The sequence below is a fragment of the Helianthus annuus genome, chromosome 13 (assembly GCF_002127325.2).
Source record: "Helianthus annuus cultivar XRQ/B chromosome 13, HanXRQr2.0-SUNRISE, whole genome shotgun sequence".
Classification (NCBI taxonomy): domain Eukaryota; kingdom Viridiplantae; phylum Streptophyta; class Magnoliopsida; order Asterales; family Asteraceae; genus Helianthus; species Helianthus annuus.
The window spans coordinates 113,090,531-113,107,254 of record NC_035445.2 but is presented as its reverse complement, the minus strand read 5'-3'; the positions used below and the strand labels follow the sequence as shown (position 1 = coordinate 113,107,254).

The 16,724-nt window shown below is 39.4% G+C and overlaps 1 long non-coding RNA gene across 8 annotated transcripts; it reads right to left on the bottom strand.

Annotated features, from left to right (window-relative positions):
• Nucleotides 1–10,112: 10,112 nt before the first annotated feature.
• On the bottom strand, nucleotides 10,113–13,226 carry LOC110903115. 8 transcript variants are annotated; one of them, XR_004875902.1, is made up of 7 exons: nucleotides 12,886–13,226; nucleotides 12,748–12,783; nucleotides 12,565–12,651; nucleotides 12,121–12,465; nucleotides 11,846–11,929; nucleotides 10,928–11,240; nucleotides 10,113–10,271 (listed from the first exon to the last, which is right to left on the bottom strand). It is a non-coding gene; the product is annotated as an uncharacterized LOC110903115 (long non-coding RNA). The 8 variants fall into 8 exon arrangements; XR_004875899.1 differs by having other exon boundaries at nucleotides 10,794–11,240; nucleotides 12,886–13,225; XR_004875897.1 differs by lacking the exon at nucleotides 10,113–10,271 and having other exon boundaries at nucleotides 10,313–11,025; nucleotides 11,102–11,240; nucleotides 12,886–13,224.
• Nucleotides 13,227–16,724: the final 3,498 nt, after the last annotated feature.

The window sequence follows — 16,724 nt, the reverse complement described above, 5'->3', positions numbered from 1 at the left end:
GCCGAGCAACCCAAGGTAAGTTCACAACTTAAAGCATGCGTTCCCGGTGGATTGGGAAACGGAACTAAAACAACACTATCCCCTTGTGAGGGATACAAACTTACTTTTCTTCCCTTGTTACTGGGAACTCTTAGTTAATCACTGTTTATACGGAATGCAACGGGCAACACTAAACGAAACTCTATCACTTAAGTCCCTACTACTTAATACCGATTAGTCGCCGGGCCAGGCGAACGGGTTATTAGTTGATAGCGCTATTTAGGTCTTACCAGCCTCACACCGTGCCCGTGTATGGGATCGGGAGTGAACTAATAGACTCTGGCAAATCCGTCAATGATGATAGAACATTGACAAACGGGGCACTTTACGGAAACGTACGTTTACATGAAGTATTCGGTATTGGAAAAACAGTTTAGTCGCTTACTTATGGGGTAGCTCCCCATGGCATGTATAAACCGGTAAATTAACTGGTGAAACAAGTTTTTTGTAATTAAAAACTGGACAACTCGTGAACTCGCCAACATTTTTGTTGACACTCTACTGCATGCTTTGCAGGTACCCAGTGACTCAGGAGCTTGCTACTTGGGGATGCGTAGTGGTCGTCTAACCCGTGTGTTGGGTTTTTAACAAACTTGAACTAAGAACTTTGTTTCAATGCTTCCGCTACTTATCTGAACTATTATTTAAACTTAAAACTTTTGAACTCTGACTACGATATTTGCTAGCCTTGTGGTTGGTGAGTATTACTTATGTTATTTATTATATTGCTCAGTATAATTGGTGGCTGGATCCTGGTCAGTCACGCCTCCAAGCGGTGGTGTTCCGCATGTGGATTTTGGGGGTGTGACAGCTACAACGCACGAAAAAACAACCTAGTTATTATTATTAACTAGTGCTTTCAACCCGGCGCGTTGCGCCTAGGGATTAGCACGGTTCGATTCGGTTGTGAGTCGTGGTGGTATGGACACTCTTAAAATTAAAAGACATATATTGTACAAATCTATTAAATTAAATTGTAACAAATACATAACTTCTAAATAGTTACAAATACAATAACTTCTTAATTGTTACCAGCTCCATCAAACACCACCTACCTTACCTATGACCAAATCATTTAACTTCCTTGTTATGCTTTTCCAATGGTTGGCCAACGACAACTTTTAACCACTCGCGAAGCGTCTTCAAGGCGCCAATGCATGCCCATATAATTTTTGATGTCGTAACTATAATCAAACAATAAACTTAGAACTTCTCATATATAAAAGCGATTGTTATTACCATGATAATGGTACATAGGTGACTTAATGACTTGACACACATATCATACAACAATAATTATGATACGCTTAGTTCAGACAAAACCTTAGTGTGTGCTACATTTGGGGATACCTAATACATTATTAAATGTGTGTTATTTTTTTGTTTTTGCTTTAAAATGGTTGAGGGGTTATGAACCTAATTATTAAACGGGTTAGATAATACACAATTGGTGGGTTGGCCTTATTAAATATATATATTTTTTTATTGCTGTAGCTTTAAAAGGGTTAAAGGGTCGTGGACGTGTTTGTTTGACAGGTTAATCCGAACACGCCCCCTTAAACTAAACAGGTCAACCCGAACATCACATGTTTATTAAACGGGCTAGGAATGACAACCCAAACATGATTACTCTCATTGTGAATCATGTCAAGAACATCAGGAGCTTGCTACTTGGGGATGCGTAGTGGTCGTCTAACCCGTGTGTTGGGTTTTTAACAAACTTGAACTAAGAACTTTGTTTCAATGCTTCCGCTACTTATCTGAACTATTATTTAAACTTAAAACTTTTGAACTCTGACTACGATATTTGCTAGCCTTGTGGTTGGTGAGTATTACTTATGTTATTTATTATATTGCTCAGTATAATTGGTGGCTGGATCCTGGTCAGTCATGCCTCCAAGCGGTGGTGTTCCGCATGTGGATTTTGGGGGTGTGACAGCTACAACGCACGAAAAAAACAACCTAGTTATTATTATTAACTAGTGCTTTCAACCCGGCGCGTTGCGCCTAGGGATTAGCAGGGTTCGATTCGGTTGTGAGTCGTGGTGGTATGGACACTCTTAAAATTAAAAGACATATATTGTACAAATCTATTAAATTAAATTGTAACAAATACATAACTTCTAAATAGTTACAAATACAATAACTTCTTAATTGTTACCAGCTCCATCAAACACCACCTAGCTTACCTATGACCAAATCATTTAACTTCCTTGTTATGCTTTTCCAATGGTTGGCCAACGATAACTTTTAACCACTCGCGAAGCGTCTTCAAGGCGCCAATGCATGCCCATATAATTTTTGATGTCGTAACTATAATCAAACAATAAACTTAGAACTTCTCATATATAAAAGCGATTGTTATTACCATGATAATGGTACATAGGTGACTTAATGACTTGACACACATATCATACAACAATAATTATGATACGCTTAGTTCAGACAAAACCTTAGTGTGTGCTACATTTGGGGATACCAAATACATTATTAAATGTGTGTTATTTTTTTTGTTTTTGCTTTAAAATGGTTGAGGGGTTATGAACCTAATTATTAAACGGGTTAGATAATACCCAATTGGTGGGTTGGCCTTATTAAATATATATATTTTTTTATTGCTGTAGCTTTAAAAGGGTTAAAGGGTCGTGGACGTGTTTGTTTGACAGGTTAATCCGAACACGCCCCCTTAAACTAAACAGGTCAACCCGAACATCACATGTTTATTAAACGGGCTAGGAATGACAACCCAAACATGATTACTCTCATTGTGAATCATGTCAAGAACATCAGGAGCTTGCTACTTGGGGATGCGTAGTGGTCGTCTAACCCGTGTGTTGGGTTTTTAACAAACTTGAACTAAGAACTTTGTTTCAATGCTTCCGCTACTTATCTGAACTATTATTTAAACTTAAAACTTTTGAACTCTGACTACGATATTTGCTAACCTTGTGGTTGGTGAGTATTACTTATGTTATTTATTATATTGCTCAGTATAATTGGTGGCTGGATCCTGGTCAGTCACGCCTCCAAGCGGGAAGACCAGATGAAGTGCAAGTATCCCCAGTTGTTCCCAAACGAAACCCCCAGCACTGAAGCTACAACCGAATTTCGGGACGAAATTCCAAACTAACGGGGGGATGATGTGACACCCTGTTGAAACACTCTCACACGTACTAGCTTGTCAGTGGCTGCCTTAACTTTCGGGACGAAAGTTCTTAAAACTTGGGGATAATGTGACATTTCGGGTTTTCCCGAGCAACCTTCTTGTATTAGCCTTTGGTGCACTTATATTATTAAATGAAAGTTCATGAATTATCTTAACGAGTTATGTGATCCTTGTATTAAGTATGTGAATTATATATATATGTATGTGTATAATAGTGAACCGAGACCACGACTCGAGACCACCCAGTCTCGAGTGAACAGTAAACGGTTGGGGGCCGGTTGGGCCATAAACTCCCTTAGCCCACTCGGAACCCACTTAGGGTGCACCACCTTATATATATACCTAAAACCCACACACACTCTCCTCTACACTCCCTCTCACTTCATCCTCACTCCCTCTCTCTCTAGAAAACCTTAAACCCTAACAATCAAGCTCACCTCCTTCTCCCTCTCTCGGATTCAACCGGCAACAACAAGGAACCTCGGTCAAAGATTGAGACCTACACCAAACTGTCCAACGACTATGCTGCTCTTTGCCCAAACATGTCTCGACCTATGTACCGAAGGGTCGAATTGTACATCAAGGGTTTGGCCCCAGAAATTCGAAGCCATGTGACCTCAGCCAACCTCACTACCATTCAGACCGTCGTCCATCTTGCTCACAAACTCACTGATCAGGCTGTGGAACAGGGCAAGTTGCCCAAAAGGATCAGTGCCACTGATGGAACTTCTGGTGATAACAAGCGTAAGTGGGAAGGAAACCAAAGCAAGGATGCTAACCCCACTCAGGCCCCGACTCAGCAAAGGAAAACTGAAAACAACAAGGGCCCGCAGCAACAGGGTGGCTATCGAGGGAACCACCCCAAGTGTAACAAGTGTAACCGACATCACAACGGGCCATGTGGCAAAAGTCAGTGTCAGCGATGCAACAAGATGGGGCATGAAGCCAAAGATTGTAGGAGTCAGTTCCCAGCCAGGCAGAATCAGCAACAACCCCAACAACAACAGCAGCAAGGAAATAACCGTGGGTGCTACAAATGTGGAGCAACGGGGCACATGCGAAGGGATTGCCCCGAACTAAACCAGAACCGCAACAACAACCAGGGAGCGGGAAACAACGATCAAAACAACAATGCTGGGAATGGTGCAAGAGGAAGGGCTTTTGTGATTGGAGCTGGAGAAGCAAGGAATGACCCCAACGTCGTAGCGGGTAAGTTCCAACGTCGTAGCGGGAATGGTGCAAGAGGAAGGGCTTTCTGGCAAACCCCTCATCGTACAAGGTGACAAAGGCGGAGAAGTCACAGGCATCATCTCGTTCTTAAAGGCCCAGAAGTGCTTACAAAAGGGGCACACCGCTATCTTAGCACTTGTCACCAACACACAGGAAAAGGAAAAGAGGATTGAAGATTTTCCAGTGGTACGCGACTACCCCGAGGTGTTCCCTGAAGAACTACCTGGACTCCCTCCCCACCGTCAGGTCGAATTCCAAATCGAGCTAGCTCCCGGAGCAGCGCCCATAGCTCGTGCGCCTTATCGACTAGCCCTCGCAGAACTGAAGGAACTCTCTGCGCAACTACAGGAACTATTGGATAAAGGATTTATCCGTCCTAGTTCGTCGCCCTGGGGAGCACCAGTGCTCTTTGTTAAGAAGAAGGATGGCACCTTCCGAATGTGCATCGACTATCGTGAGCTGAACAAGGTCACCATCAAGAATCGCTACCCTCTCCCGCGTATCGACGATCTATTCGATCAGTTGCAGGGATCGAGCTACTACTCTAAGATTGACCTACGATCAGGCTATCATCAGCTAAGAGTCCGTAATAAAGACATCTCCAAAACTGCCTTCAGAACCCGTTATGGTCATTATGAATTCCTCGTCATGCCCTTTGGAATGACCAACGCGCCTGCGGTATTCATGGACCTCATGAACCGAGTGTGCAAGCCTTACCTCGACAAATTCGTGATTGTGTTTATCGACGACATCCTGATCTACTCGAAAAGTCAAGAAGAGCACGAACAGCACCTACGCCTTATCCTCGAACTCCTTCGCAATGAGCAACTGTACGCCAAGTTCTCGAAATGCGACTTCTGGCTTCGAGAAGTCCATTTCCTTGGGCACGTGGTCAATAAGGACGGGATTCACGTCGACCCAGCTAAGATCGACTCTATAAAGAATTGGCCTACCCCTAAGACTCCGACCAAAGTTTGTCAATTCTTGGGATTGGCAGGATACTATCGTAGATTTATCAAGGGATTCTCGAAGATTGCTCAGCCTCTCACGACTCTCACTCAGAAGGGTATTGCTTACAAATGGAATGAAGCTCAGGAATCCGCATTTCAGAAGCTAAAGGATAACCTCTGTAGTGCTCCTATTCTCTCGTTACCTGAAGGTACCGATGACTTTGTGGTTTACTGCGACGCGTCTATTCACGGGCTCGGTTGCGTGTTAATGCAACGCGAGAAAGTTATTGCCTACGCCTCTCGACAACTTAAGACTCACGAAAGGAACTACACTACGCACGACTTAGAACTGGGAGCAGTGGTTTTTGCTCTTAAGATATGGAGACATTACCTGTACGGTACCAGATGCACTATTTACACCGATCACAGGAGTCTCGAGCATATCTTCAAGCAAAAGGAATTAAACATGCGACAACGTCGATGGGTCGAACTCTGGAATGATTATGAATGCCCAATCAAGTACCATCCGGGCAAGGCCAATGTCGTGGCAGACGCCCTCAGCTGAAAAGACACTGCGCCCAAGCGCGTGCGAGCGCTACAACTTACCATCCAGTCCAACCTCCCAACTCAGATTCGAAATGCTCAGGCTGAAACTCTGAAACCGGAGAACATCAGGGCTGAGTCCTTGCGAGGATCGAGGCAGCGATAAGAACAAAAAGAAGATGGTGCATACTATGTGACAGGGCGCATTTGGGTTCCACTCTATGGAGACCTACGTGAACTTGTGATGGACGAAGCCCATAAGTCCCGCTACTCAGTACATCCTGGTTCGGATAAGATGTACCATGACTTAAGGACTACATATTGGTGGCCTGGCATGAAAGCCCACATAGCAACGTATGTCAGCAGGTGTTTGACCTGCGCAAGAGTCAAGACCGAGTATCAGAAACCAGCGGGCCTACTCCAACAACCCGAAATCCCGAAATGGAAATGAGAGCAAATTTCCATGGATTTCATCACTGGCCTACCTAGATCCCAACGCGGGAATGACACTATTTGGGTGATAGTAGATCGATTGACCAAGTCTGCACACTTTCTGGCCATTAAGGAAACACACAAGTTTTTTACCTTGGCAGAAGTTTACTTAAAGGAAGTGGTTTCGAGGCACGGGGTGCCAACTTCCATTATTTCCGACCGAGACGCTCGTTTTACTTCGGAGTTGTGGCAAGCTATGCACAAATCCTTTGGCTCACGTTTGGACATGAGCATCGCTTATCACCCACAAACGGATGGGCAGTCTGAACGCACCATCCAAACCCTGGAAGACATGCTTAGAGCATGTGTGACCGATTTTGGCAAGAATTGGGAGAAGCATCTACCGCTAGTGGAATTCTCCTACAATAACAGCTACCACACCAGCATTCAAGCAGCACCCTTCGAGGCATTGTACGGTCGTAAATGCCGATCACCTCTTTGCTGGGCGGAAGTTGGTGACAGCCAGGTCACAGGCCCAGAGCTGGTAGTAGACACAACGGAGAAGATTGCCCAGATCAGACAACGCATGGCGGCAGCTCGTGACCGTCAGAAAAGCTACGCTGATAAGCGTAGGAAACCGCTAGAATTCCAGGTCGGGGACCGGGTTCTACTTAAAGTCTCACCCTGGAAGGGTGTGGTTCGTTTTGGTAAACGGGGCAAGCTTAATCCGCGATATGTTGGACCATTCGAAATTACCGAGAGGATCGGTAAGGTCGCTTATAGATTGAATCTGCCTGAAGAGCTGAATGCGGTGCACAATGTTTTCCACGTGTCTAATCTGAAGAAGTGTCTGTCAGATGAAACACTCATAATCCCCTTTATGGAACTCACTATTGACGAACAGCTACACTTTACTGAGGAACCGATTGAGATCACGGATCGAGAAATCAAAACCCTCAAACGTAGCCAGATACCTCTCGTGCGAGTTCGTTGGAACTCGCGACGTGGCCCAGAGTTTACTTGGGAGCGGGAAGACCAGATGAAGTGCAAGTATCCCCAGTTCTTCCCAAACGAAACCCCCAGCACTGAAGCTACAACCGAATTTCGGGACGAAATTCCAAACTAACGGGGGGATGATGTGACACCCTGTTGAAACACTCTCACACGTACTAGCTTGTCAGTGGCTGCCTTAACTTTCGGGACGAAAGTTCTTAAAACTTGGGGATAATGTGACACTTCGGGTTTTCCCGAGCAACCTTCTTGTATTAGCCTTTGGTGCACTTATATTATTAAATGAAAGTTCATGAATTATCTTAACGAGTTATGTGATCCTTGTATTAAGTATGTGAATTATATATATATGTATGTGTATAATAGTGAACCGAGACCACGACTCGAGACCACCCAGTCTCGAGTGAACAGTAAACGGTTGGGGGCCGGTTGGGCCACAAACTCCCTTAGCCCACTCGGAACCCACTTAGGGTGCACCATCTTATATATATACCTAAAACCCACACACACTCTCCTCTACACTCCCTCTCACTTCATCCTCACTCCCTCTCTCTCTAGAAAACCTTAAACCCTAACAATCAAGCTCACCTCCTTCTCCCTCTCTCGGATTCAACCGGCAACAACAAGGAACCCCGGTCAAGCTCATCATCATCACTCGGACACTTCATTTCCTCACCTTCTTCCTCGACTCGGTACCTCTTCATCAACCGGTTAGTGTTAAATGTGTGTTAAGAGTTATGTGTGTTTAATGAATAAGAAACATGACTAGTTTAGAGGTCTTTTGCATGATTTTTGTATGATTTGTGAGTTTGATAATGTGTGTGAACTACTACATGATAATGTCTTGCTAAGATGTTCAAATGGCAAAAGAATGATAGTTTAAGAATGTTTATGACCATCCGGATTATGTTAAATGCAATGTAATCTTGATATCTAGGTATTTTGTTCATAGAATGCATGGTTATGTAGGATGAACATGTTTGATAATATAGAAACACTAAAATGATGAACATATGACGAATATGTGTTGAATGTGGTTGAATGTTGTTATAAAGTTTGAAATCTGGTTGTTTGATCCATTTGATTAGGGTTTTAGACAACAAAACATGTTTGTGAACCCTCATTGGTTAGTACACAAAAATCATGGAAACAAATTCTGTAGGATAGTACAATTCGGGCAGATGCATCAGAATCAGCAGGTAAACGAGTCGAGACCAACGGTTGCGACTCGAGACCATGAAGCTACAACTCGAGACCGCAACGGTTGCGACTCGAGACCACACCGTGACAACTCGAGACGGGACTCGAAACCTCTGAGGTTGCGAGTCATGCCTGCACCACTCGAGACCAACCATTACAAGCCGAGACCTCCTGGTTGCGACTCGAGACCGCATGTTCTCGAGTCGAGACCACCTTGTCTCGATTGGGCTGCTCACTTTAGCTATTGGGCCACAACGTGATTTGTTTGGGCTGCCTGTTTAACTGAACTATGTGAGTTGTTACTGTTGACTGATCCAATAGTAGAGCAGGCCCAATAAATCAACATGTAACTGTATGCATTCTATGTGTTAGATTCTAGTAGGATATACGTGATTACTTGTACCCCCAAACCTGACCGATACTGGTAACCATGTTAGGACGTGGTGACCAACAAGTTTGACCAAGTAAGCTAATCTGCCGAGCAACCCAAGGTAAGTTCACAACTTAAAGCATGCGTTCCCGGTGGATTGGGAAACGGAACTAAAACAACACTATCCCCTTGTGAGGGATACAAACTTACTTTTCTTCCCTTGTTACTGGGAACTCTTAGTTAATCACTGTTTATACGGAATGCAACGGGCAACACTAAACGAAACTCTATCACTTAAGTCCCTACTACTTAATACCGATTAGTCGCCGGGGCCAGGCGAACGGGTTATTAGTTGATAGCGCTATTTAGGTCTTACCAGCCTCACACCGTGCCCGTGTATGGGATCGGGAGTGAACTAATAGACTCTGGCAAATCCGTCAATGATGATAGAACATTGACAAACGGGGCACTTTACGGAAATGTACGGTTACATGAAATATTCGGTATTGGGAAAACAGTTTAGTCGCTTACTTATGGGGTAGCTCCCCATGGCATGTATAAACGGGTAAATTAACTGGTGAAACAAGTTTTTTGTAATTAAAAACTGGACAACTCGTGAACTCGCCAACATTTTTGTTGACACTCTACTGCATGCTTTGCAGGTACCCAATGACTCAGGAGCTTGCTACTTGGGGATGCGTAGTGGTCGTCTAACCCGTGTGTTGGGTTTTTAACAAACATGAACTAAGAACTTTGTTTCAATGCTTCCGCTACTTATCTGAACTATTATTTAAACTTAAAACTTTTGAACTCTGACTACGATATTTGCTAGCCTTGTGGTTGGTGAGTATTACTTATGTTATTATATTGCTCAGTATAATTGGTGGCTGGATCCTGGTCAGTCACGCCTCCAAGCGGTGGTGTTCCACATGTGGATTTTGGGGGTGTGACAGCTACAACGCACGAAAAAACAACCTAGTTATTATTATTAACTAGTGCTTTCAACCCGGCGCGTTGCGCCTAGGGATTAGCAGGGTTCGATTCGGTTCATTGTGAGTCGTGGTGGTATGGACACTCTTAAAATTAAAAGACATATATTGTACAAATCTATTAAATTAAATTGTTACAAATACATAACTTCTAAATAGTTACAAATACAATAACTTCTTAATTGTTACCAGCTCCATCAAATACCACCTACCTTACCTATGACCAAATCATTTAACTTCCTTGTTATGCTTTTCCAATGGTTGGCCAAGGACAACTTTTAACCACTCGCGAAGCGTCTTCAAGGCGCCAATGCATGCCCATCTAATTTTTGATGTCTTAACTATAATCAAACAATAAACTTAGAACTTCTCATATATAAAAGCGATTGTTATTACCATGATAATGGTACATAGGTGACTTAATGACTTGACACACATATCATACAACAATAATTATGATACGCTTAGTTCAGACAAAACCTTAGTGTGTGCTACATTTGGGGATACCTAATACATTATTAAATGTGTGTTATTATTATTTTTTTTTGCTTTAAAATGGTTGAGGGGTTATGAACCTAATTATTAAACGGGTTAGATAATACACAATTGGTGGGTTGGCCTTATTAAATATATATATATTTTTTTATTGCTGTAGCTTTAAAAGGGTTAAAGGGTCGTGGACGTGTTTGTTTGACAGGTTAATCCGAACACGCCCCCTTAAACTAAACAGGTCAACCCGAACATCACATGTTTATTAAACGGGCTAGGAATGACAACCCAAAATGATTACTCTCATTGTGAATCATGTCAAGAGCATTCGAAGTTGAATTATAGTTAAGGGTTATCGAGGACATGTTTTGTACCCGAGATCCTGGATTCGAGCTTTCCGAATCGAAGGCCATGTCAAACTGAGTTATAGGAAGATGTGGAGCATTGAAATGTCAAGAACATTCGAAGTTGAATTATAGGTAAGGGTTATCGAAGACATGTTTTGTACCCGAGATCCTGGATTCGAGCTTTCCGAATTCAAGGCCATGCAAACTGAGTTATAGGAAGATGTGGAGTATTGAAGTTGCCCCATTGCATGTCAATAACCTGCAAATACTCATGACTATCAACTATTTCTTAAATCAGAATAAATAAATGCAAAAGAAAAAGAAAAATAAAGAACCATTTCTCCAAATTTGTTTTTGTCTACTCCTCCATTGGGAACAAAATGAGCTGACTCAACATAAACAACATTAGTAGCTAACCCCATTGTAACAGCAACGACACAATCCCTGTTACAGATCCCCAAATGTAGCATCTACCTGCCATAATTCATTAAAATGAAAAAAAAAACATTTTTAGGGTATCATACTTCGTAGATTTAAGAACCACCACCAGCCTTTGTAGCCTATGTGCTACTTGTTGTCATAAAGGACAACCCACAGCCACGCTGTCCGTTTTGGATTAATAATTATAAGTCAAAATCTGCAAAAAAATAAAAGATCCAGAATATGTCCACACAATATAGAAAATAAATAAACCAAATAATTATAGGTTGTTTTTGGGTTCAACGATTTTAACACGTCAACACGCCAATCCAACATGATTAACAACCCTACCTTAGTTAACGATGAAACTAATTATTTTATGTTTACACTATAACTTGGTTATAAAAAAGTGCTCCCATACTTTAATTCCATCTTTTTATTGCCTAATATAAGGTTTAAACAAAAAAAGGGCAAGTTTGGCCATCATTATTGAAGAGCTCAGTGTCGCCCCAAAATGTAACTAAAATCAGATTAACGTTGAACTCGATAAATAATTATGATTGGATTGTTGCCAGGAGTTGGGACATACAAAGTTTTATATTTGTGATAAGCCAAAAGTGAATTGAGAAATTGAGAACGTTCTAATTTATAGTAGAAACCTTGGAGATCTAGCATATATGGTCTTCAACCTCCCAACTTGCTCTTTGCATTCAAGGCTATCACACGTTGATCATTTCTAGGAGCTGCCATAATAATAATAAGATCCATGAAGTTTTTTCACAAATGAGGATTAAACCCGTCTGATCATTCTTTAGTAGATAGAGAAAATACTAAAAATCTAAGTTGGAAATTTATGCAACAGACAGCGGTTAGACTTCAAATTGTGAGAAGACTTAATTTAAATACCAAAACTAAAGAAATTTAAAAACCTAACCTGAGGCATAATAATGAACCGAGAACTCTCATCACCACCCGCTACGACTCTTTAATAGAAGAAATTAAACCTCAATCAACAATCGCAGAAGCCATCCTCATCTCAACAACCACCGACACTACAATCACCATAACATTGTACAAAACACAGCCTTCGAAACCCTTCTCGTCATCTATAAATTACCAAAAGTTATAAAACCCTTATCCACCCCAGCCAGCGGCTGAGATCATCTAAAAACTTACCAAAAGTTAGAAACCCGCCGCTCTCAACCAGCGACAAAGAGATAATAATGCTTTCAATCCAACCTCCAGTTTTAAGACCGAATGTTGTTCCTCGATCATACACCTTTTATTTGTTCAAAAGGTTATAATCACATGATAGTAAAAGATAAATAATAATTAATAATAATAAGTTAATAGCAATAAGTATGTCAAAAGTGTGTACCAAATTGAATTAATGAATTCCACATAACGACCCCTTCTCAGTTGCTGCCATGCCTTGTGTTTATCAGTGAATGGCATATCCTTTCTCCTTAGTAAGAACAAACATGTTCAATCATCATCTCAACATTCAAACACAGTAGTAAGTTCGAATTAGATGAAAAACAACTTCAAAAACCAAAGTTACCTGGAGAGACAACTAAATATTCTTCACAAAATATTTCTGCTAAAATAACGGACACAGGGGAAAAATTACGCAAGGGGAAACAATCGAAGAGGAAATTTGAACAACTAAGATGGAAAATAAAGAGGCAAAATAACGCACCTGAACTCCGGCAATGACTTGCGTTGTCGCATTCCAGCGGCCAGTTCGCAAAGCAACCCTAACGCCGCCGCTTTGGGGCTTGGCCAGAGATAAAATGGAACCAATGGCCATGTAAATCGCCGTTTTGATTTGAGACGGTGGCGATTGTGGAAATCGCCATTTTGATCTAAGTGAGTGGTGGTTGTCATCTGATGCTGGAGGTATGGAGAGAGAATAACACCTTTTTTAGTTGTCATCGGTGATGAGGCCACCACCTCCAAAAGGCCCAATAAACCTTCACCACCACATTAAGCAAGGTGCCAGGCAAGATGCCTGTCATCATTCATTCTGTTTGATTGTTAATTAGATGAAAGTGTAATAATCATAGTTATGCACATTTTAGAATAGTAATAATGATTATAGTATAATAATTATTGATAAACTAAAATAGCTTTGAATGAGATATAATTTTTTTTGAGTTTGATAAATAACTTTGTATCAAACTAAAATTAAGAGTAAATTGTCATTTTAGTCCCTGAGGTTTGGTCTAAATTGTTATTTTAGTCTAAATAGTTTTTTTTTCTCCTCTGGATCCCTGACTTTTCCATTTTCTTGCCATTTTGATCACATTGCCTAACTCAGTCTAAAAATCTGATTATAACCAGGGGTATTTTTGGCATAATTGTTGTGTAGTGATAACCAGAAGTAGTTTACAACATAATTTATAAACCTTATAATAATTTAATGCCAAAAATACCCCTGATTATAACCTGGTTTTTAGACTAAGTTAGGCAATGTGATCAAAATGGCAAGAAAAAGGAAAAATCAGGGACCCAGAGGAGAAAAAAAAACTATTTGGACTAAAATGACAATTTGGACAAAAACTCAGCAACTAAAATGACAATCTCTAAAATTAACTTTGAAAAGGCTCATGATTCTTTGTGTTGGGAATATTTGTTTTATATTATGGAGTATAAGGGCCAGGGGCGGACCTAGGTTGTCCTCTGGGTGGGCGGGCGCACCCCATGGATTTTTTTCGGTTACTGTACATGCATCATGCATTCTTTATGAAATTTTGACATCGCATCCCATGAAATATTAACACCGCACCCCATGAATGAAGAAGAAAGAGTAGAACAAAGAATTTTTTTTTCCGGTGGGGTGTTGAGGAAAGAATGGTAACATTAGAGCTCTGCAAATTGAAAAAGAAAAAAAATTTGAAAGTGAAAACAGAGAAAGATGATCTTTAAATTCAATTTAATTAACGCCTTCCGCATCCTAAAACGTAATGTGAAAATTGAAGTAATTGTAGTAGTTCGAAAAATGTAGTAAATTTCTCATATATTGTATTTAATTTAAACAATTTAAAAGCACAAGAAAATGATTTATTAATTTACTTTTTGTGTTATTATTCAGTAATTTCACTACATAACATTAGCAATGTGAATTATATCATTGATGTTTCATTTTACCTTTTATTTTACTTTTTTTACTAATTTGTTTTTAATATATATAGTTTACACTACTTTCATGTCTTCTTTAAAGTTATATATATATATATATATATATATATATATATATATATATATATATATATATATATATATATATATAAATTTCAAATGATTTATTACTATGTATAAAAGCTAAGGATTTTGTAACGACATTATAATAGAGATAATATAATAGCTATATTTCAAAAAAAATGTAATCCGTAAAAATATTATATTTTCTGTTATACATTTGAACGGCGATTGATGTACTTTAATAGTAAAATCAAATAACATACGGAGACAATTAAATCCGTTAAATACAAATAAATAAAGTATCGAAAGAAATCAAGAAAAAAATGAATTACTAAAAGATTTTGATTGGTATTTTTTTCTATTATGACCCTCCAATAAAAAAATTAGTTCCACCACTTGACCGTCTTCCTAGAACTTTTAAATTGATCCCTAAGAAAGATTACATTATTGATTTACAAAAACATTTAAAAAAATAATATAAACAATAGTTAATTAACTTAAATTTTATGAATTACCAATTAGCCATTACTCCAATTCATGACCCAACCAATCCGACCCGACATGCTACAAAATGAAAATAATTTTTATATAGTTAGGGGCCTAAAATCCTTAAAAAATTCCGCACCCCTAGAAAAAGATTTCTGGGTCCGCCACTGATAAGGGCTTTAATGATCGATGGATTGGTTGGATTTCTTCTTGCTTGTCGTATACAAAGGGGTTCTATTATGGTGATGGTAGGAGTTTGATTTGAACCGTGGGCTAAGATAGAGAGATCCCTTATTGCCCTTATTCATTTTGGTGATAGAAGGTCTTTATGTTGCTTTTCAAGATATTATTCGTGACGGGATATTTAAAGATGCGAAGTTGGGTAGGGAGAATGTTTCTTTATCCCATCTTTTTATGCAGATGATGCATATTTTTTGGGGGATTGGTCTGAGGAGAACATTCTATGTTTAGTTCTTATGCTAAATTGTTTTTATCTTGCTTCAGGCTTGAAGCTAAACCTACATAAGTCTAACCTATATGGTGTTGGAGTGGCGTATGAGGAAGTGATTAGTTTTGCTGCTCTCACTTGTTGTAAATCGGGTAATCTTCCTTCTGTTTATTTGATCTTCCAATTGGATCTAACCATGGCCAATGCAAAGCATTTAGCTTGCATTTGGCTTATGTGAATTTAGTATTTGCGGGGAAATGCATTGGATGAGTTTGCATTTGAGTGAAATGCACTTGGGAAAGAAGGGTGCATTTGGTGATATCGTGCGACCCAAGATAAGTTTCAAATTTATTTTTTCCCTTTTCTTGCTTTATTTTATTTTTATGTGCAAAAATAAGTGGTACACTATAAACTTCATTGACTTATACACTATTATTAATTTTCATTTCAAATGTAGTAATTGCGTAAAATAATAAAAAAATGTAATGTTTTTATATAAAGACACAAATTTATTAATGCTACTTTTAATTTAAAAATAATACAAAAGTTTCATATACATATATTTTAAAGTTCATGTTTAGTTTTTGAAATTTTCGTTACAAATAATGCGAAAATAAACCAAATGTATTAATGATAAACATAACTTTATTACCAAAACTAAATGTAATAGTAGTTATGGTATGGAAATATAAGTATTAGTGAGAATGTTTGTAGAGTTAGAAAGAAAATGTGTATTTTTTGTGTATTTGTGGAAATCCGATGTGGCAGTTGATCCACATTTGTTTATATATACTAGCTAACATTATACATTATTTATAAAAGTTACAATTGAATAAACTAAATAATATAACCCAACTTAGTGATATCTTATGTTAATAATCAAAATTACCTTAAACTAAGGCTTAATCAACCGATACTAACATGTCACACTTAATTTTGAGGCATAAAAATTATACCAAATCATATTTGGAATTTTGGATTTTGAAATTTTTAAATAGGATTACATCAAAGCACAAAGATTAGGACTCACCAGTCCATTGCATTTTCACTTATTAACATTAACAATGGGAATAAAGCCCAAATCTATAGATGCCCATAGAGATGGGTATAATACCGGTTTCAAGCCTGACCTGATAGACCCGACCAGGAACCGGTTCTAGTTCCTACCCGCTGTGTAGAAGAACCGATTCCGGATTCAAAAAACCCGTAGGTTCTTACCCGGTTTCACATTTTATAAAAAAAAAAATAGGGTCGTACCCGGTTCCTACCCGGAACCGGTTCCTCCGTAAACACAAAGAACCGGCAACATTAAAATAAAACCGATTACATTAACATAACATTAACATAAAACCAAACATCATACCTATACATCATAACTAAACATAAGATTAACATAAAAC